Below are 23,713 nucleotides of genomic sequence, written 5' to 3'. Positions count from 1 at the left end.
CCCCTTTCCCTAGTTGCCATTTCCTGTCCATTTGCCATGTCTCTATCATCCCAATATTCTACCTCCGACACCCTGGGCTCTTATCATATGACAACGTTTTGTGAGGTATATTTTGAATGCCTTCTGGAAGTCCCAATGCAACACTTCTAGATCATCACATCACCCCATGAACCATCAAAGTGAATTGTCTACCAACTGCCTGCAATGCAAGGATCCTGAGTTCACATCCCACTTGCTCCATCACCCAGCAGGTTGATTCAAAAGTTTCTCCAACCAAGGTGGAACCAAACCATTTCCAAATCTATAAAATAAGCCCATATAGGAAAGGAAGAATTTACAACAAGAGGTCACGGGTTTGAAATAACTGCTGAAAGAAGCAAACATACTGAGAAAAATTCTTAATTAGGATGTTGTGAAACTTGAAAGCGTTCAGAAAAGATTTACAAGGATTTTGCCAGGGTTGGAGGGTTTGAGCTATAGGGAGAGGCTGAACAGGCTGGAGCTTTTTTCCCTGGAACATCAGAGGTCGAGGGGTGGCCTTATAGAGGTTTATAAAATCACGAGGGGCACGGATAGGATGAATGGACAAAGTATTTTCCCTGGGTTGAGGGAGTCCAGAATGAGAGGGCATACATTTCGGGTGAGAGGGGAAAGATTTTAAAAAGACCAAAGGGCCAACTTTTGATGCAGAATGGTGCGTATATGAAATGAGCTGGCAAAGGACATGGTGGAGGCCGGATCAATTACAACATTTAAAAGACACATGGATGGGTATATGAATAGGAAGGGTTCGGAGGGATATGGGCCAAATGCTGGCAAATGGGACTAGATTAATTTAGGATATCTGGTCGGCGTGGACGAGTTGGGCCAAAGCGTGTGTTTCCGTGCTGTATGGCTCTATGACTGTAATTTAGCTTTGATGGCTTCCCAATTGATAGATTTTCAGAAAATATGTGATCTGAAGCTGATATCAAAGTGCAGCAGAAAAGCTATGTAAGGTTTAAGAGGGAGATGGGCCAAGTGCTGGTAAATGGTACTAGATTAATTTAGGATATCTGGTCCGCATGGACGAGTTAGACCGAAGGGTCTGTTTCTGTGCTGTACATCTATATGACTCTATGGCTCTATGACTCCATGCAATGAAGAACAAGGATATGGAATATACTGTGGTGGAGGTTGGTTCAATCGAGGCATTCAAAAAGGAAATTGAAGGTGATCTGACAAGGAAGAATGTGCAGGGCAATGGAGCAAAGGTGGGAGAATGACACTGAGCAAGCTGCTCATTTATTAAGCTGACACTGACACAATGGTTGAATGGCATTCTTTTGCATTAAAACAATTCTGTGGTTCTACGATAACCACAGTGGTGTTTCTCCAGCATGTTTGACATAATGCCTCACCTTAGCTAAATGCTCATAGAAAAGGAAGCCCTTCTCTTTTGTGGCAACACTTCAAGGGAGCAATCCAATTAGCCGCATTCCCTTTCTCTCTCCCCGTAGTCCTGCAAGATCTTTCCTTTTGGACTGGACACAAAAAGCATTTTGAAGGTATTGTTTGAGTCTGCTTTCAGATGATATGTACCAGATTACGATGCAGAATGTTTAATCTTGGCATTTCGAAGTCTCGCTTGCAGTTTGGGGTTCTGTGTTGCCTCCATTGGGAAAGGCCTGACCAAATTACATGTCTGAATTACAGACGCTTTAAACTCGCCGGTATTTTGCTGTCCCAAGGATTTCAGATCCCAGGACAGAAATCCCTCTTGCCATAGGCTGCAGTCACTCACGGACCAGCAACTCACTGTTGCCAGTGTAGCGCCACTATGTGGCTGTCTTGGTGAAGCACCAAGCCCAAGATCACCAACAAACCCAGGCCACAGGTGAGTGAGTGCAGGATGCAAGAAGTGGGGAGGAGTTCACCAGGTGGAGATAGAGTGAGGTGTGAGGGAGGTGTGGATTGTCAGGTAGCGGAACCCCCTCGCACCCGCACCCATCCGCCTCCCCCACCTTCCCAATGCCATGGCCTTCAATCAGGCATTGAGTATCTTTGAACAACCTTTACTGTTAGCATCTGATAGAATTAGACAGGTAATTCTGAGTGAAATGGAACGAGGTAACAAACAAAAGATTGGTGGCAGTAGTGGTAATGTTGGTGGCATTGTTCATATCTCTGGACCAGAAGGTTCTGCCCTATATCAAAACAAGTTGCTTTTTCAAAATGTTGGCATGAGAATCAAATAATCAGCTGGGACAAAATAGGGGAATACCCTCCTTGATGACATTATGAGTCTAATTGTAGCACATGGAATGCAATGGTTCAAGAAGGCAGCTCACCACCATCTTCTCAAGGGCAGCGAGGGATGGGCAGCAAATTTTGGCCCAGTCAGTGATGCCCATTGCCCACAACTGAATTGAAAACAAAATCTAAAATGTTACGTTCGGGTTTTGTAACTTGTGATTGGAATAAAACTCTAATAAGAAAAGTATATGCCTGGACTCTGTCTAACCAACTTCAACCTCTGGTATCTATCGCTCACAGCCCACACCCTCACTTTGGAAACCATGAGCAAACTCACCAAGGACGAGACCTTCAATGGGCATAATTGACCCCCTTAAAGGCCTCAATTGTATTCGGGGGTGAGGGAGATCACCTATATGCCTTCCCATCACTGACATAATCAGGAGAATTGAGGAGGCAAGAGTTTCCCAAACCCACTCCTCCCACTTGATCCAATGGCTCCCCACTTCCCACACCAATCTGATGTCTGGGGAGAACATTACATTCAGCCTAATAACTCGCAGTGAGATGTAACTCATAACCATTCATTATTTGCCCCAAAGCGTCAAACTCCTTGATACTAAAAAGTGTGCAAAAAGGTTAATTTGTGCCAATGCTGAGTGAGGAACTCTTTCAGGGTTATAGCAACAAGTATTGATTCTTAGTGCTTGATGCAATAAAAAGGCCTTAGTTCAGCACCAATATCCTAAAAAAAACCTCCAGCCTATCTTAGGGGAAGTTGGGCATCATGGTATTATGACTAGGTTATTAATCCAGAGAGGCAAAAGTGAGGACTGCAGATGCTGGAAACCAGAGTCTAGATTACAGTGGTGTTGGAAAAGCACAGCAGGTAGGCAGCATCCGAGGAGCAGGAAAATCGACGTTGCAGGCAAAAGCGAAATGTTGACTTTCTTGCCCCTCGGATGCTGCATGACCACTCTAATCTAGACACTATTAATCCAGAGGAGAAAGTGAGGACTGCAGATGCTGGAGATCAGAGCTGAAAATGTGTTGCTGGAAAAGCGCAGCAGGTCAGGCATCCTTGAATGCTGCCTGACCTGCTGCGCTTTTCCAGCAACACATTTTCAACTATTAAGCCAGAGACCCAGGTATTGCTCTAGGGATTTGGTCTGAAATGCACCATGGCAAATATTGAATTTGAATTCAATAAAATTCAGGAATTAGTCTAATGATGGCCATGAATCCATTGTGAATTGTTAGAAAAACCCATCTGGTTCATTCATGTCCTTTAGGGAAGGAAACTGTTGTTCTTACTGGTCTGGCCTACATGTGCCTCCAGACCCAGAGCAATGTGGTTGACTCTTAACTGCCCTCTGGGCAATTAGGGATGGGCAACAAACACTGGCCTAACTAGCGAGAATGAACATAAAACATACTCACAGGATAGCAGTGGATTCACCGAGTATAATCCTTGCAATGCACCAGTGTCAATAAAAAGATATAGAATCTGATTTTTAAAGTCCAGCATTTAAGAGCTCTTTGCAGAACAAGTCTGGTCAGCAGATTGGAGATTAGTTGATAACATGCAAAAGTTGAAAAAGAACTGTGCTGTAGTGATACATTGGAAAATATATTACACCAAGCTGTAGCCATCTGCTTACAATTAACTTAGTGTAAACCTACTTGGATAAATGTGAAACTCAATATAAACTGATTCTGACATGCAATTTTTCATTGTGCTTCAGCAACTATAGCGCCTTCGATTCTATTTCGCCTTAAGAGGTCCTAATGGTTCTGGGGATGAAAGTGCATGCTGAAAATATGAGAAACATCAGGATAAAGATTGATATGAAATTGTTCTTCACTTGAAATGGTGTTCACTCAAGTGTCAGGGCCAGTATTTATTCCTTAGCCCATACTGTTGAAATAAAAGAAACTAACTGGTCATTATCAAATGGCAGTTTAGAAGATCTGTCTGTGCGCAGATTTGTCACTAAGTTTGTGTATTAATCTACTAATGCAGCCCCTACACTTCAGCAGGACTTCATTAACTCTAAAGCAGCACTGGGGCATCTGCAAGTTGTGAAAGACATTATAGAAAAGAAGATTTATTTTTCAATGAGATTTAATTTGAAGTGCTGAGCAGAGACCACAGCAATCAAGTTATTTTGCATCAATCTAACATGCAACATAGAAGTTGGTGATAGTCAAAGAACACATGCTACTGGGGACAACTTCAACCAACCATGTCCACTAGAAAAAACAGCGAAATTAAGAGCACTGGTTGTTTTTCATTCATCAATCCTATTTTCTTTAAAACTCTGTTATGAAAATAAAATTCTAATCCCAACTATTAAAAAAAAGAAAAAAGTCAACATTCCATCATTAAACCACAAATCCTTTTCTGATGAAAAAGTCAAACAAAGTAAACACTAAGTAATATTCTTGTAACGAGCTATGCTCTAAAACCCAAATTCAATATAAATTAAACATGAATTAGCAGGCAAATTGTGGTGGATTATAATATATCAATTACACATTAATCGGGAGACACAATCCTGGCAGAAGTGGATACTGCAGATGCTAGAGATTAGAGTCAAGATTAGAGTGATGCTGGAAATGCACAGCAGGTCAGGCAGCATCTGAGGAGCAGGAAAATCAATGTTTCAGGTAAAAGCCCTTCATCAGGAATTCATTCCTGTGTCTAGATTATGGTGGTGCAGGAAAAGCACAACAGGTCAGGCAGCATTTCAGAAGCAGGGAAGTTGACATTTTGGGCAAAAGCCCTTCATCGGGGAATCATTCCTGATGGGGCTTTTGCCCTAAATGTCAATTTTCCTGCTCCTCAGATGCTGCCTGACCGGCTGTGCATTTCCAGCACCACTCTAATCTAGACACAATCCTGACTCTTATGCATTTATCTTAGTCACAAAGTTCTTAAAAACTCTTGTTTTCCTTGTGAATAATTTCAGCTCCTCTTCTTTTAGAATTTAGTCTGATACCCATCCAACTTTATCACATAGCCAAACTGAGTTCTGCAGACATGTTGTACGTACAAAATGCCATACACTTGCAGAACTTAATCAACTCTGCTAATTTTTTAAAATTTCATTCTCGAGATGAAAGCATCATAGGATAGGCCAGCATTTAATATCCTTTCCAAGGGCAGTTAAGAGTCAGCTACATTGCTACGGGTCTGGAGTCACGTGGAGGCCAGATCAGGTAAGGATGGCAGTTTCCTTGTCTAAAGGACATTGGTGAACCAGATGGAAATTCCTGATGAAGGACTTATGCTCGAAACGTCAATTCTCCTGCATCGTGGATGCTGCCTAACCGGCTGTGCTTTTCCAGCGCCACACTTTCTGACTCTGATCTCCAGCATCTGCTGTCCTCACATTCTCCTCGTGGATATTCCCTGAGTAGCAAACTGTTCCAGGAACGATGGGTGGTAAGATAGTGTGTAAATTAGTGTGGTAAGATTGGTCAGTTAGGGCAAGAAATCCTGCTCGGCGTCACATGAAAAACCATCCGGAAAACCCATCATAACCCAGACTTCACCAAATAAGCATAAGGTTCATCCTGCGGAGTCCAATGATAAAAAATAAATACATATTTATACTGAAAAGGAAACCATAAAATTCTAATTAATCTGGTCATTGAAATATAACAGGATTTTAATCTACACATCCACCCTCAGGATTTCGGTCTGAGTTCAATGTGATTATATAAACCACTGCCACAATTCAGCAGTGCATAATTGAAGGTAGTTCCTGCCAATAACTTTGGTGCCAAGTTGTTTGCTAACTCTCTACAGCTGCCAAGTTTAAATACTCTTAACGTTTCACTGTCGAGTCGACTTGAGTCAGACACAAGTCGAGCTTTGATACTGATACTCAATGAAATACGCATTACAGCAAAAAAATGAATTCTAATTACAACTCACAGATGTTAGAATTACTCTATCCACAATGGGAAGAGTAATTCTCTTAAGGAGTTTGTAGTCTTTGGCCAACAAATTTTTAAAAAAACCTTGGTTTCTGTGTACTGACATGTACCGAAGAAAAGGAAGCACTTTAGCTCTCCACTACTGCAGTTTCCCTTCCAAAGTAAACATTCCACATCTATGTCAGTGCTCGTGGTCCAGTTAAAATTTGTTTTGGGACTTGAGAGGTCTATCAATAGATTTAACAGCATCCATTCTATCTTTTCTCTTGATTCTTGATAGCACAGGATGCTAGAACATTTACAGTACAGAAGGAGAGGGTTTGGCCATTGTGCCCACACTAGCACATTGTCAGAGATACTTAATGATCTCAATTCCCTTGTCTCTTCTCTGAAGAGCTGCAAATGTTTTCACTTCAGATAATTATCCCAATTCCCTTTGGAACCCAGCATAGAATCTGCCTCCACCACATTCTAGGGCTGTGAATTCTAGGTGTTAAATGCTCACTGTTCATTTAGATTCCCTACAGGGTGGAAACAGGCCCTTCGGCCCAACCAGTCCACACAGACCCTCCAAAGAGTAGCCCATTTCCCTCTGACGGATGCACCTAATACTACGGGCAATTTAGCATGTCCAGCTCACCTAATCTGCACATCTTTGGACTGTGGGGGGAAACTGGAGCAGCCAAAGGAAACTCACGCAGACACAGGGAGAATGTGCAAACTCCATGCAGACAGTTGCCCAAGGCTGGAATCAAACCTAGAACCCTGATGCTGCGAGGCAGCTGTGCTAATCACTGAGCCAAAATCTTTCCTCATGACATACAAGCATACAAATTAGGAGCTGGAGTAGACCTCTGGGCCCTTCAGTTCTGCACCATCAAAATGCCATTAGTAAAGGAATTTGGATTTTGAATTAGAGGTTCTTTATTTTTTAATGCTGGCTTTCTTGCACTCACAGAGGGAAGAGGGAGAAAGAGAGTGACCTGACATTCTTGTGATCAAACGCTCCTTTCTCTGCTGTCACAAACTACTACTTAAAAAGCAATCCAAAATGTGTTCCTTTCTCAATCCATAGACACCTACTTCGAGTCAGTGTCACAAAAAATATCAAAACCATCTTCTGCAAAAATGATATGCACTTGCATAAGTGAACACCACACTTTTAAACTTGTTTAAAAAAAGTTCATTTTCTCCAACACAGTAATCCAAGCTTCCATTTTCCAGTTCGTCTTTCAAATAAAATACTATCCAATATTTACAATGTCCATCAACTGCTCCTGGAAATCTGGGACAATGATGAAATCCCTGCTGATGCCCCATTGCCAGCGTCTTTAAGAAAGGAGACAAAGTGGACAATGGGAAACACTGAGGAATCTCCTTACTCCCCATTGCCAGGAAGATCACGGCACGGTGGCACAGTGGTTGGCACTGCTGCCTCACAGCGCCAAAGACCCGGGTTCATTTCCCCCCTCAGGTAACTGTCTGTGTGGAGTTTGCACATTCTCCCTGTGTCTGCGTGGGTTTCCTCCCACAGTCCAAAAATGTGCAGGTTAGGTGAATTGGCCATGCTAAATTGTCCACAGTGTTAGGTGAAGGGGCAAATGTAGAGGAATGGGTCTGGGTGGGTTGCTGTTCGGAGGGTCGGTGTGGACTTGTTGGGCCAAAGGGCCTGTTTCTACACTATAAGTAATCTAATCATTGCCCGAACCTTTGCCAGCCTTTCACCAAGTCTCGGAGGCAATACTTCCTAAAAGCCAGTGTGAATTCCAAACAAACTATGGACATGATTTTCCCTGCTCGGAAATTCCAAGAGAAGTGCCAGGAACAACACCAATCACCCTACATGACCTTCATTAATCTTCCCAAGGCTTTCAACTCAGTCAGTTGAGAACTACAGCAGTGAAGAGCAAAAATCCCTCCTCTCCTTCCATTAAAGGATAAACTAAAAACAGAATTTGACTAAACTAGGCAAGAGAAATAAGAAATATTATACCTAGAGCAGAGGTTATGTTTTTAGCTCTATTCAATATAGCACATAGATTATTAAAAAAAAATAGATTAGATTACTTACAGTGTGGAAACAGGCCCTTCGTCCCAACAAGTCTACACCATCCCACCGAAGCGCAACCCACCCATACCCCTACATTTACCACTTACCTAACACTACGGCAATTTAGCATGGTCAATTGACCTGACCTGCACATCTTTGGACTGTGGGAGGAAACCGGAGGAAACCCACGCAGACACAGGGAGAATGTGCAAACTCCACACAGTCAGTTGCCTGAGGCGGGAATTGAACCCGGGTCTCTGGCACTGTGAGGCAGCAGTGCTAACCACTGTGCCACCGTGCTGCCAAATTGAATTAATAAATTTTAGGAGATAATCCAACCTTAACAATTTTGAGGCAGTAACCATGATTAAGAAATTATCCTCTGACAGACAGGACTGGAAACTAAATATAACGGGGAGAGGGAGGAAATCAGAAATTGGAGACCAATCTCACTATTAAATGAAGATTACAAAATCTTGGCAAAGGTCATCGCCAACCAGGCCAGGTCTGCTCTGGGGTCAGTGATTCACCCTGACCAAACCTGTGCTGTACCGGGCAGGAAGATCACTGAGAGTCTCGCACTCCTCAGGGATACGATCGCCTACGTGCAGGACAGGGGGTTGGACACCTGCCTGATCAGCCTGGACAGTAGAAAGCCTTTGACAGGATATCACACACGTATATGAGAGATGTTCTCCCTAAAATGGGCTTTGGGGAGGAAATCTGCAATTGGATCAGACTGCTCCACACCAACATTGTCAGTGCAGTCTCAATCAACGGGTGGGAATCAGGTAGCTTCCCAGTCAGATCTGGAGTCAGGCAGGGCTGCCCCCTCTCTCCTGCCTTGCTTGTGTGCTGCATAGAGTCATTTGCCGAGTCCATCAGGAAGGATGCGAGCCTGAGAGAGGTGACTATTCCTGGCAGCGGGAGCCTGCAGGTTAAGGCCTCCCTGTACATGGATGACATCGCCGTTTTCTGCTTAGATCCGCTGTCCGTTCGCAGACTCATGTGCACATGCGAGTTCGAATGGGCCTCGGGGGCCAAGGTAAACCAAGGCAAGAGCGAGGCCATGCTCTTCGGGAACTAGGCCAACCAATCCTCGATTCCCTTCACCGTCAGGACCGACCACTTGAAGGTGCTGGGTATTTGGTTCGGGGGGGGGGGGGGGTGCTGGGGCATGCGCCAAGTCTTGGGAGGAGCGTATCAGCAAAGTGAGGCAGAAAATTGGGCAGATGGAAGCTATGGTCGCTCTCCATCATGGGAAAAAACCTGGTCATCAGGTGTGAGGCACTGTCATTACGGTTATACGTGGCACAGGTCTGACCTATTCCCAGAACCTGTAACGCTGCAATCACCCGGGCCATCTTCCAATTTATATGGAGGTCAAAGATGGACCGGGTCCGAAGGGACTCGATGTATAAAGATCTGGGCAACAGGGGAAGAAACACACCCAATGCCACCCTCACTCTGATGGCCACCTTTGTGTGTGGCTGCATCAAGCTGTGCGTGGATCCCCGGTACGCAAACATCAAGTGTAACTACGTACTGAGGTTCTACCTGTCCCCGGTGTTGCGAAGGATGGGCCTGACCTCCAAGTAGTTGGACCGTTCCATATCACCTGTCCTTCGTGGAGAAGTTTATAAAGATAAATACCGTTGACCTCAAGTCCATCAGGAAGTGGTCAGCACATAGTGTCCTTGAGACCCTTCAGGAAAAGGAGAGGGCGGATCCTATCGAGTGGTTCCCTGAATAGATTGTCAAAGCCATTTGGCAAAATGCCTCATTGCCAGAACTTTCCAACAAGCACCAAGACATGGCTTGGCTGGTGGTGAGAAGAGCTCTGCCTTTGAGATCCTTTATGCATGCCCGGACTCTCTGCCGCACCACATGTTGCCCTCGAAGTGGCTGCGGGGGGGAACGAGGCTGTCACACACCTCGTTCTGGAATGTGCCTATGCAGAAGAAGCCTGGAGAGGAAAGAGTGGTGTTTGTCGAGGTTCATCCCGAGCAGCACCGTGACGTGGGATTCCGTGCTCAATGGTCTGTTCCCCGGGACGCACACCGAGACGAACATCAACTGTGCCTGGAGGATCATCAACTCGGTGAAGGACGCTCTCTGGGCGGTCCGAAACCAGTTGATCTTCCAGCTGAAGGAGTTGACCCCGAATGAGTGTTGCAGACTGGCACATTCCAAGATCCAGGACTACATGTTGAGGGACCTGCTGAAGCTTGGGGCAGCTGCCGCCAAGGCGCGGTGGGGAAAGACCACCGTGTAACATCTGCCTGCCTAAAGAAGAACGGGGGCCCATGCAGTCATTTGGGCTCTGCTGACGCCTCAGCTGAACAGCTGGATAGTAAATGTACAGACTTGTATATAGGAAAAATAAATTTTGTTGTCTGTATGTAAAGCAATGCAATGTGTGCACAAGAATGGCATAACCAATTGTATAGAGACCCAAATAATTTTATGAATAAAGTAGAGTTTTGAAATAAAAAATAAATTAAGGAAAAGAAATTATTTTCTGTGGTAAGGGTGATGAAAGATATATATTAATACATTTTAAGAGTTTGGATTTCAAATTAGGGCCACATGGGATTGATTACTTTTGTGAATGGCTTGTAAAACAAACTAGGGTCAGTCTTTCCAGAACCATGACTGTGTGTCAGACAGCACAGAGTGCTCATGGACGATAGTGGACATCTTTGGATTATGGAAGGAAACTGGGGCACCCAGGCGAAACCCACCCAGACATGGGGAGAATGTACAAACTCCACACAGACAGTCGTCTAAGGGTGGAATCGAACCTTCGTCCCTTGCACTGTGAGGAAGCAGTGCTAACCACTGAGCAACCCTGCCACCCAAAGATGATTGCTGCTGTCAACTGCAGTGGGAGCATATTCTCCCAGCTGCAGCATGAGTTCATCAGCAAGGAATCAGAAGACTAACAGCAAAGTCTCTGACATTAACATAAACATGTCGGAGCAAATTACTGCAGATGCTGGAATATGTACTGAAAACAAAAGGTGCTGGAGATCACAGTGGGTCAGACAGCATCGATGGAGTGACAGCCAGCTCTGATGAGGAGTCATCTAGACTCAAAGCATTAGCTTGCTGTCTCTCCATGGATGCTGCTTGGCCCACTATGATCTCCAGCATTTGTTTTTTGTTAACACAGATATGCCTCTTGAGGTCTACATTCAATTGAAGGTATTGTAAGTGTTTTGGAGGCCAGGCACAAGGCAGGGTGGTGTTATAAGTAGAGTCCCCAATCTGCACAGTGCACTATCCAAATGATGCACCTCCTTTCCTTCTAGTCTTCTCTTCAAAAATAATGGAATGATGCACCTTCCTGTTCTCACCAACCTTTCGCAGCCCAGTATATAACGGCAGAGGTGACGGATTGAGGTCTTTCAAAACTGGCCTGCCCACCCCCCATCTGACTCATCATTCAAGAAGTTTATTAGTGAGCCTAGTCCATTACTTATTTAAGTACAGTGGCTGCCTGTCAATTTCAATACCTGCCCATCTGTGTATTATGAGGGTGGGCTTGGGGGTAGGAAGGTGTGCTAGGCGCCCAACCTTTGACTACATGACTCTATAGTTGTGGCTAAGATGGAGAACCCAATGACTCATCGTTCCAACAGTGCTGAGGAATCTTTGATAAAATAGTTCCTTTGAAAACCACTCATAAAATCAAATTTCAGTTACATCAGACTGGAGCCATGCACTGTATTCAGAAATACACCATGATGTGAATTACAAATGATAATAATTACTGACTCATCTTTTCTCAGAAAAACCAAATCAAATAGAAACCACAGATGAACATAAGTGTGACTATTAAACTGAATAAACCCATATGGAGTCCCTGATTATACACTTCCCATTGAAAGCTGCAGAGGTGTATACGTACAATAGACCTTCATTTATGTTTACAGTTTGCTTGACCCTATTCCTCACAGACCCCCCCAATAATTATTACCATTGGAATCATCATAAAGAATGAATACAGGCTCCAAACAAATAGTCATAGAGTTAGATTAGATTAACAGGCCCTTCAGCTCAGCAAGTCCACACCGACCCTCTGAAGAGCAACCCACCCAAACCCATTCCCCCCTTCACCTAACACTACAGGTAATTTAGCTTGGCCAATTCACCTGACCTGCACACTTTTGGACTGTGGGAGGAAACCCACACAGAAACAGGGAGAATGTGTAAACTCCACACAGACAGTTGCCTGAGGCAGGAATTGAACCCAGGTCTCTGGCGCTGTGAGGCAGCAGTGCTCACCACTGTGCCACCGTGCAGGATGGAAACAAGCCATGTGGTTCAACTCATCCATGCTGACCAGCTATTCTAAATTAATCTTGTCCCATTTACCAGCATTTGGCCCATATCCTTCTAAACCCTTCCTATTCATGTACCCATCTAAATGACTTTAAACAAAACTTTATTGGATGTGCACTGCATCACTTCAATGTTTTCTTCCTGTGGGACATTCTTTTCCAATGCACATTTCATCAACGTGAATTGGCTATAACATGATTGACAAATTGTGGACATTGTTTGGATGCGTTCTACTGAATGAGTAGAGCAATTTCCTCTCAGCAATCTTCCACAGCGCAATTTTCTATAGCATGGAGTTGCAGAGGAACACAACTGTCGTGTTCTAGCAAAACGACCTGCACTACCAATTTAATCCGACCATTTATAGTAGATGATCATGTTATTAACAAGGCACCTTCACATTGTTACCTACAATAAGAAGCCTACAATACATTCCCATCATCATGTCGTCATTTTGATGATCACTGGGAGGCCAAAGCTGGGAGCCATAAACATCAGAAAGGCATTATTCCATCCAGTAAGGCACTGAAGCAAAACGTCAAGATTTGATGGAAAGTGGGACTTGCCACCACAGAGCTGACATGAAAATGGATGAGAAATTTAGCAATTACATCAAGGAGAAGGGAGTAGAAGGTCAGGTAAATTGGGTTAGGTGAGGAGGGTGAGTGGAATATCGTGTGGACTACAAACACTAGGATGGGTACGGTAGACTGAATTGCCTGCTGGATAAGTGCTACTTATGACATGATTTGGTAATGCTTTTTCCTTTACGTCCAGCCTGGAAGACTGTCCTATATTTCAGTGGCAAGCACAGAGAATGCTGAAGAAACTCAGGCAGTAACGATGGAGAGAGGAGCACAGTTAACATTTCATATCTGGTCTGACTCTTCTTCAGAACAGAGTGTTGAGCATTGTTCAGTTGGCTACTCGCTCCCCACAGAGTTCAGTTTCCACTCTACTGTTAGTATGCAGGGAGTCTTAGTTAGCACTCCACTGTTATGCAGAGAGAGTGCTGTGCCTGTACAGGTGCAGTCTTACAATCCCTCTTTTGCACCCACTCCAGAACTTCTGCATCCATGCTATAACATAACGACCAGAATTGCACAGAATATTCTGAATGTGACCGAGCTAAAATCTTATACAGCTGCAACATGACATGCCAACTTTGAGACTCAATGCCCTGACCAATGAAGCCAAGCATGCCCTTTGCCAACTTTACTACTTTAGAGACTAATTATTCACTAATCTCATGTTTTCTAATTTTGATGTATCATACCTCACCCAAGGAGCACCTTGGTGCCACTATAACCTACATCTCTATTGTAGGTATGTTTCTTACAACAGAATCAATTCCGTTTGGTGCCATTGTAACCTAGCAGGAGAATCTCATCAGAAACAACCTGTTCAAGCACCCCCTGACACCAAATTCTACTCTTATTTGTAACCTTGAAGCAGCAATGTCATGTCAGGAATTTTAATCCTTTCCCACCATGTGAACGTAGAAATTAGGAGCAGGAGTAGATCATTCAGCACTTTCAAGTCTGCTTCCCGATTCAGTAAGACTGTGGTGACTGAACTATGGCCTCAGTTCCATTTTCAAACCTATCCTTGATAATATTTGACCTCCTTGATAGTCAGGAATCCATCTAACTCTGCTCCCAAATTATTCAAAGAACTTTGCTGAACATTTGGTGAGTTTAATGAAGGGTTTGTAAAGACTTCTCATGCTATCTTCCCAAACTCACCTTATTAACTATGCACCATGTCCTTATGGCACCCCACCTGTCATATCCTCCCTCTTGCCCTAGGTCAAAGTACTCACCACTACCAGCATCTCCTCACATCCATGGTGGGGGTGCCATCTATCAAACGCAGTTCTGTGCCAAGTCAAGCACATGCAGTGTGGTGTTCACTGCACAATCCATGTGAATTGCCCCAGACCCATCAGACAGAGAGAAATTGGCAGCCCACTTTGCAGACAGGAACTTGGAGGGACTAGTACGTGGAGGAAGGCTGTCATTTTCACTCCAGGGCTGACAGAGAAGATCATGACAACTGACCCTACCAACCCAGTCTGAGTTATCACCCAGGACAAAGTGAGAACTTCAGATGCTGGAGATCTTACATTCTTACAGCATGACTGGATAGCTCTCTGGGTTGTGGATACAGTAACTGACCTGGGCGATAACTCAGAGTCAAAAAGAATGGCGCTGGAAAAGCACAGAGGGTCAGGCATTCCTGATGAAGGGCTTATGCCCGAAACTTCGACTCTCTTGCTCCTCGGATGCTGTCTGACTTGCTGTGCTTTTCAAGCACCACACGTTTTGACTCTGAGTTGTCACCCAGATCAGTTACTGTATCCACAACCCAGAGAGCTGCCAGTCATGCTGTAAGAATGACCTCCTTGAACTCCACAAGGCTATGTGCCACTGTCTTCACTCTGCTTCTTCACACTCTGTCTCTCCCAATGCACTCACTTCCCTATAAATCTACCACTTTCACCATCATATGCAACATCTTCCTTCACTCACTTTTACCTACCAAATCCCTCCACTAGTCTATAACCCTGCATGGTCTCTGCTCACTCACATGGCCTACCTCACCAACTTTCCTGCACCTACATCAGCATTAAATGCTGTTGCAATCACTTCCATCTCACTCAATCCCTCCAATTGTCTCATTCTAGAAGTAAATGGCCCACAAAAGGTTAAAGACGGCCACTATGGGTGGTGGGGTGCCTGATATTCAGTTTCTCACCATTTACAAGGAGAGGATCCTGACCAGTGAGGACAGTGACTGCTACACGGTGATGCCAAAACCTCCAGGTCCTGGCAAATGATGAAGAGCCAACATCCATTATTGTGAGCTATTTTCCAGCGCCACACTGGAGAAAGGAACTACAGGAGGTGCTGTTCACAGCCCAGACGATCACGGAAGGCAACTTTTCTTCCATGGACTCCATTTACATGGCACCCTGCTGCAGAAAGGCTGCCAACATCAACAAAGACCCTTGCACCCCAGTAATGATCTTCTGTCAGGCAGAAGATGCAGAACACACAACTGCAGGTTCAGGGACAGCTTCTTCCCAGCCACTATTAGGCTGATGAATGGACCTCTCCAGCCTCAAATAATGCTGACCTTGCTAACACTGATCTCATCCAGCGTATACCCTGTGCAATGTAATCTGTATACCCCTGTCTAAGTCTTTTTAATCCATAAGTCTTTGCTTACCATAAACTGCCTGTACTGCTGGTAAAAAAAGCTTTTCATTGTCCTTCCATACACGTGACAATATATCAAACCAATTGATCAATTGATCAATCAATTCCCACCCAACTCGATGATTTCAATTATTGAGTTTTGCTGAAGAGTAACTGGACTCGAAAAGTTATCTCTGTTTTTCTTCTGCCAGACCTGCTGAGTTTCTCCAGCATTTTTTATTGTTGTTTCAAATCACCAGCCTTTGCAGTTCTTTGTTTTACTTGATTATTTCACTGTTCATTTCCACAATTCACCAGAGGAGCCCCAGGCACATCAAGTCTTCATGCCAGACATTGCAGTGCATAATCCCCTCCCCCCCATCTCGGCCAGGGTATGCCGACTGTCAGTAACATGCCTCCTGTCTTACCCCTTTCCCTCCCATTCGTTATTGTCGTCCTCCTGTCTTCTATTTAGTTGCCTCCGGTTCCAATTATTACCCATCCTGCATCATAGCATGCTGCCTCCAGTCCCCACAATTGAGTTCCCCAGCTTCCCTCCAGCAGCAGTGGTGACCGATAACTCCCTCCTTGACTGTTAGTGGACAGATCTTCAAGACTGACCATCACCCTGACTGATTTTGATGGCCAACCCTAAATGATCAGTGGCCAGACCCTAACTGATCCATAAGCAGCTTCATATTTAACTTAACACAACTCTCTCGATCGACAGGTAATTTTAAAGACCTTTACTCCCTTGATAGTTAGGTGTATTAGATGTTCCATATAATTGTCTTTTAGTATAGCATCTCTTAGTATAGGGATGGCTCAGTGATTAGCACTGCTGCCTCACAACACCGGGGACCCAGGTTCAATTCCAGCCTCAGGTGACTGTCTGTGTGGAGTTTATACATTCTCCCCATGTCTGCGTGGGCTTCTTTCAGGCCCCACAGTCCAAAGATGTGCAGGTTAGTGTGGATTGGCCACATTAAATTACCCATAGCATCCAGGGGTATGCAGGCTAGATTGGTTAGCCATGGGAAATGAAGAGTCACAGGGATAGAATAGGGAGGTGGATTGCTCTTTGGGGGGGTGGGTCAGTGTAGACTTGATGGGCCAAAAGGCCTGCTTCCACACTGTAGGGATTCTAAGATTTTATTCAGCATGCAGATGCAGATCACAGAAAGAAGTAAAATATTGTATTGCCCTGTATCTTTGGATTGAGGAAGCAGTTATTCAGACACTCATTCCAATTTAATCTCTGTTGGTTATCTAAAGCGTACTTCAGTTTTGCCAGCTGTAATTAATCATTCTCAAAGGTCTGTACTTTCGGTAATAAATTTTTCACAGGACCTGACCACCCCCACAGTTACTCTGCCAATAAAGTCAACGAATCACTGGAATTTGGAGTATCAATTGCCAAGTTAAATGAAAAATGGTTTAAAATTTATTATTTTAAATTTATTTTAATGTGGCTATTATAATTTAGGACAGCAGATTTTCATAATTCTAGCACTTCTAGGCTCATACTGTTGGGTCACCCAGAGGCAGAACATCGAGGAAAACCAGGCAGGAGAATGAGATGACCTGAAATGACTCCACAGAGGCCCAGTATACCGTTACCAAGTCACCCTCTGTTTACGAATGGAGGGTCCTTGACACTGATCCATTTCCCTTAGAGTAGGCTCTCAGAGGGAACAGAACCCCCCACACTCCTGCTTCTATCCATCAGCCAGGGCTCCCTGATTGGACCAGATTAATAGCTCCGATCAGGGAACTCATATTCTATGAGTTGACCTCATTACAATCAATAGATTACCATCCAGCAGTAAACTATCCATAGACTTACATCCTCACGGCTTGAGGATTCTGTATTCTCCACACCCACATGTTCCAGAAGGCACCACATATAGGCACACGTAAATCTTCCACATTTTAATTTATCCCATGGAATCATGAGGTAGAATTTCCACAGAGGAACAAGAAGGTAAGAAATGTCCTTGTTTAAGTAGTTTAAGTGTCATCTGTTGATTACCACATCATTGAGTCATGGATTCAGAGAGTACATAAGGGGTCCTTTGGCCCATCAACTGCACTGACCTATCTCCACTCATCCCACTTTCCAGCGCTCGCTCGTAGCCTTGACATTTCAAATGCTCATCCAAGTTCCTGTTAAAGGTTATGAGGTTTTCTATGTCTGCTCCCAGGCAGTGCATTCTAGGTTCCCACCACGTTTTGTGTGAAAAAGGTTTCCCTCAAGTCTCCTTCAACTTAGTCATGCCCGCTTATTAGTGACCTTTCATGCTTTCTATCCATCCTGTCCAAATTACTCATAATCTGCTGCACCTCAATCAGGTCATCCTTCAACCTTTGCTGCTGCAAAGAAAACATCATTGAACATCATTGAAAAGGAATATGGGTAGGTATTTTGAAGAAGGCGTATACAAGAGAGTTAGAAGAAGTTGAAAATAAAGAACCAGGCATGCACAAAGACTTAACTGGACTCCTTCGGCAGTGCCATACCAGAATGATAGCACTGAAATTTGCAATCAAACTCTGGAGTGGGACTTGAACTCAGAACCTTGTGTGAGGAGCATGTGCTGACAACTGAGACACAACTGGGAGGAAATGGAAAGTTGAAATTTCCCGTCCCAGAATTCTGCTGAGGCAAGGGTTCAATTAAACATTTGAACATTGAGATTGATGGCTTTTTATTGAGCAAGGATAACAACAGAAAGGGAAACAGGCTAGGGTTAAGATCCAGATCAGCCTAATCTGAATTGAGTCGTGGCATTAACTGGAGAGACTAAGAGGTCTGCGTTAATTCCAATGTTCTTGTAGCATTTCTGTGTCAAGTAGAATGGCTAGTTTGGCACCTCAGGGTTTAAACATGATTACATAGTTAATATAACAACATTGCAGTCTTTACCAGAACAGTCATTGTGACTGAAGGGAAAATATTTCAGTCTGAGCAATTGATCCCTTCACTTTTGGGACACTTTGCACTGAATTTTGTTGCCACTGTTCCAACAGGAAGAAGAAAGAAATGATTTTATACCAACCCCTAAAAGCCACAAGTTTATAGTGCGGATGAATGGGTGCTGCTGTCATACTGAACTCTCTGCATGCATTAACTTTCCTCTTACTCAGTTCATACTTCGCTTGCCAAAGTCAGCATTCCATTGATCGGGTACCGAGTTGAATAATATATTGCTTATGAAATGTCTTGGGAAGTAGATTAGGTACAAATTTCTCTAATTTACCTTTTTACATCACGTTTGATATAGTTGCGGGGGGGGGGGGGGGGGGGGGGGGATCATTTCAGTGCTCAGAAATGAAGTTTGTCTCTGGGGCCATTAAGAACCGGAACTAAATCTTATGTTTCTGTTGGCTAAGTCCAAGTTGCATTAGGGATTTCCGCTGAAAGGCCTAATGAATTTCCACATATCTTACCAAACACGCGATACCACTATGGTTTCCATTGCGGCCATTTCCAGGCCTGGTCTTACCCCACATCTCTCCCGGGACAACTTAAACTCATTGGATATCACCATGGAAGTCGCCAGTATCCATTGCACCTAAGACATTTTTAAAAGTTCATTGTGGACAAGACAAGGACCAGCTAGTCTGGAGCTGCCCTGTGCAGTTACTGACGTTTTCCCAGGATCTGGCAGACAGTCAGGATTCAGCACCATATTCAGTAGGAAGGGATCTGGAGATCTTGCTGGGTGGTGCCAACATGAGCCATCCTCTTCTCCCAGGTCCAGCAGTGTAAGCAACAACACCAAAAACCATGCCAACCTGCTCCGAGGTTGCCATCTGAGCTAAAGCAGCATCTTGATGAAGGCCCAGCACTGTAGGAATATCAATGATCTTCTCCACTCCACAGTGTGTCACCATCTTCTCTCTGATAATTACATTCACTCTTTCTCGGTTACTGTACCCACCTCCCACCACAGCTCATTCTCTAACTATCTCACTACTGCTAGCATCTTCCCTGTCCCAGTGCCCACTCGCTTCTCCACCTGCGCAAACAGTAACAAATATAGCACCCACTTTTATCTCTCTTACTGCTGGTCTCTCTCCCTCTCATCCCTGATGAAGGGACAGCAGTCCAAAACCTTGTGTTTTCAAATAAACCTATTAGACTGTCGCTTGGTATCATGTGATGTTTGACCTTGTCCAACCCAATCCAACACTGGCAACTCCACATCATTCCAGGAGATAAACATCCTCCAATAAGACAGAAAGAGGCAAGATGAGTGATGGGCTGATCAAAGGCTCATCAACCTTTATGTGGAGAGCATCCTTTCTCTGATTGAGCTGAGGGGCTGAATGACCCATGTCCTAGCCCCAAATTGATAACTGAAGCTGCCCTCGACTCATTGAGCCTGAGTGAAGGCTATTTCCCTTCAGTTGACTGAGGCCTGCTGACAACCATAATGGTGTTCCTGCCTTTTGCTTCTGTGACAAGCAGCAAGGCAACATCGAAGAATTGTGAGCCTGCTCTCTCTGGCTGAGGGGGGCAAAGTACAAAAGAGCAATGCAAAGAGAGGATGCAATCAAAGTGATCTCTATGAGAGAGAGTGAGGAGCCCAGAGATGCAGATTGATCCAGTCCGTGACCTGGGTACATTTCCCTGAGTTCATAATACAGCCACAGTCCCAAAGTACCACGGTCTGCTTAGAGAGAAAGAGAGAGATGACAGGTTGTGGTTTAATCTGAGGGTCATCCACATAACAGGCAGGGGTTAGGTTGAGAAGTAATAGCTGACACAGGAATTGAACCCATGCTGTTAGCATCACTCTACATTGTAAATCAACTGTCCAACTAACTGATCCCAAAGCACATAGTATCCTTGTTGAAGCATTACACTGATCAAGCCACCTCAAACACCACACAGTGAGCCCAAGGTACAGATGTGTGGATCAGAAAGATGTCTGAGAGATTTTAGAGGCTGGCAAATGCCAATGTTTATGAACAAGGAGAGCATGTGATGGATGTCCATGGAGCATGCCATGAGATGCTGGTTCCTGGTGTCCAACATAGAGGTCCTTCAGAGAAAGTGGCAACCTGAGTTCGCCAGATATCTGCTCTGATTTCCATTTTGATTTTCTCAATGTCTAACTTGCTGGAATCGTTTGGTAAGACAGAAAACTGAATAACATTGAGGCAAGGTGGGTCGTCAAAACAAGGTGATTACCAAACTATAATCCCTCCTCATTGACAACTCACTGCTGCCTGGCCAGGAATTCACCACACCACTCATGAAAAGCAGAAAGGATGAAGTGAGATGCTCCTGCTGTCAGGGTGGGCTTCAGTGAATATCTCATCCAATTCTGCCACAAATGACATCACAGAATCCCTACAAAGTGGGCACAGACCACTCAGCCCATCAAATCTACACAAACCCCCAAAGAGCATCCTGTCCAGACCCCTTCCCACCTTATCACTCCTGTGGCTAACCCACCTTGCTTGCACATCCCTGAACACTATGGGCAATTTAGCATGACCAATCCACCGGACCTACACATCTTTGGACTGTGGCAGGAAACCGGAGCACTCAGAGGAAACCCACGCAGACACACGGCGAATGTGCAAACACCACACAGACAGTTGCCTGAGGCTGGAATCAAACTCGGGTCTCTGGTGCTGTGAGGCAGCATTGCTAACCACTGAGCTACCATGACACCCTGAGCCCATGCTCTGACCCCTAGAGGACTTTTGTTTTGGTGTCACAGTACAAAAGGGCTCAGGTCAGTACAATCTTGACAGATACAGAGAGGGAAGGGTAATAAACGCAGGAAGTGCTGGACAAGCTCAGCAGGTCTGGAAGCATTAGTGGTGAGAGGAACAGCAGTAATGTTCCAATCTGACATTAGGAACTAAGGATAGGCTTGTTACATTAACTTTGTCTCTCTCTCTCTCTCTCCACAGATACTATCAAATCTGCTGCATCTCCCCATCCTTCTCAGACTCTGTTTCAGATTTTCAGTATTTACAGTATTTTGCTTTCCCTGAAGAGGGAGAACAGTGCTGACTTGCTCACATACACTACCTTGCAGACAGTTCCTGAACAGCACTGCAGCCAAGACAATGTCTGAAAAAAACTGACCCCAGATCCAAGCCTGAGGAGCAGAGTAAAGGCATAAAAAGTGCAATTTTTATCAGCACATATTCCAGAGACATGTATTATATACTCTACTATGATACTGCTGTTATCTTCTGAACTGAGCTAAAAATGAAGGGTTTGTATCAAGACCTTATAACATAGGAGCAAAGGTAGGCTATCTGTCCCATTAAGTATGCCTGCCATTCATTGGGATCAAGGCTGATCTAATCACTCTTAACTCCACTTTCCATTCTTTACTCCATAACGTTTGCTTGCCTTCCTGATTAAAAATCTGTCTTTCTCAATGTTGAATATACAAAATGATCCAAACTTCATAGCCCTCTGTGACCTAGCCTTAACAATATTCTGTGATAAAGAATTCCACAGAGAATTGTTCTGAGAGAAACACATTTCTCCTCAGCTCTGTCTTAAATGTGTGAAAAAGCATATTTCTGAGATTATACCCTCTGGCCTGAGGCTCCCCCACAAAGATAAACAGCCTTTCTGCATTTCCCTGTCCCTTTGTACCTTCCATAGAGTCATGGAATTATACAGCACAGAAAGAGACCTTTTGGTCCAATCAGTCCATACTAATCATAATCCCAAACTAGTGAGTCCTACTTGTCTGCTCCTGGCCCATATGACTCCAAGCCTTTCCTATTCATGTACTTATCTAAATGTCTTATAAGTGCTGTAATTGTAACCATATCCAATGGAGGTTCATTCCGCACGCAAACCACCGTCAGTGTAAACCTTTTGCCCCAATGTCTTTTTAAAATAATTCTCTCACCTTAAACATCTGCCCCCAGTCTTGAAAATACCCATCCCATGGACAAGATGACTACAATTAACTCTATCTTTACGTTATAAACTTCTATCAGATTGCCTCTCACCCTCCTATGCTCCATTGAGAAAAGTCCCAGCCTGTCCAGCCTTTCCTTATAACTCAAAACCCAGCAACATCTTGGTCAATCTCGCCTGAACCTTATAAAATACTGAAAGGCCTGGATAGAGTGGACGTGGACAAAATGTTTCCATTCGAAGGAGAGACTAGGAGTGGCAGCACAGCTATCTTCAATAGGCCAAATAGCCTAATTCTGGTCCTATATCTTATGGATTTATGGTCTACACTAATACAATTTATCTGCACTTGGGCCATAGCCTACTCTGCCCTGGCATTCTAAGTGCTTATCCAGATGTTTCTCAAATGTTGTAAGAGTACCTGCCTCCAATATCCTCTCTTGCCAATCAACTCTGGCTCATGTTTTTGTAGTTACCTTCACCATTACATCTGATTTCAGCATCTCCCTCTCAAATTACAGGGTGAATTCTATCATATTACGATCACTGTCCCCTAGGGGTTCCTTCACCTTAAGCTCCCTAATCGAATCACCTCATTATGCATCACCAATTCCAGAAGTACCTGTTGCCTACTGGGCTCTATCAGAATCTGGTCAAAAAACCATCTCATAGACATTCCGTAAATTCCTTTGGTTAAGGTCTGCTCCCGGCCTGATAAAGTTTGGTGATTGTTAGCCAGCATAGACATGGCGGGCTATAAGTCCATTTCAGTGCTGTATGGCTTGGTGGCACAGTGGTTAGCAATGCTGTTTCACAGTGCCAGGGACATGGGTTTGATTCTACCCCTGACTGTGTGGTGTTTGGACATTCTCTCCGTGTCTGCATGGGTTTCCCTGTATTGCTCTCTGTGCAAACCTGATGAGGTAATACATTCCCCTTACAGCACTGTGCAGGCAGGATGTATAATGAATTCAAAATCTCCAGGGGATTATACACTCATAAATAACTCCAAAATATACAATGACA

This window comes from Chiloscyllium plagiosum, unplaced genomic scaffold (genome assembly GCF_037043375.1).
Source record: "Chiloscyllium plagiosum isolate Xiang-an unplaced genomic scaffold, Cpla_swu_hap1 HiC_scaffold_13, whole genome shotgun sequence".
Lineage (NCBI taxonomy): Eukaryota > Metazoa > Chordata > Chondrichthyes > Orectolobiformes > Hemiscylliidae > Chiloscyllium > Chiloscyllium plagiosum.
Note: the sequence above shows the minus strand (reverse complement) of the source record.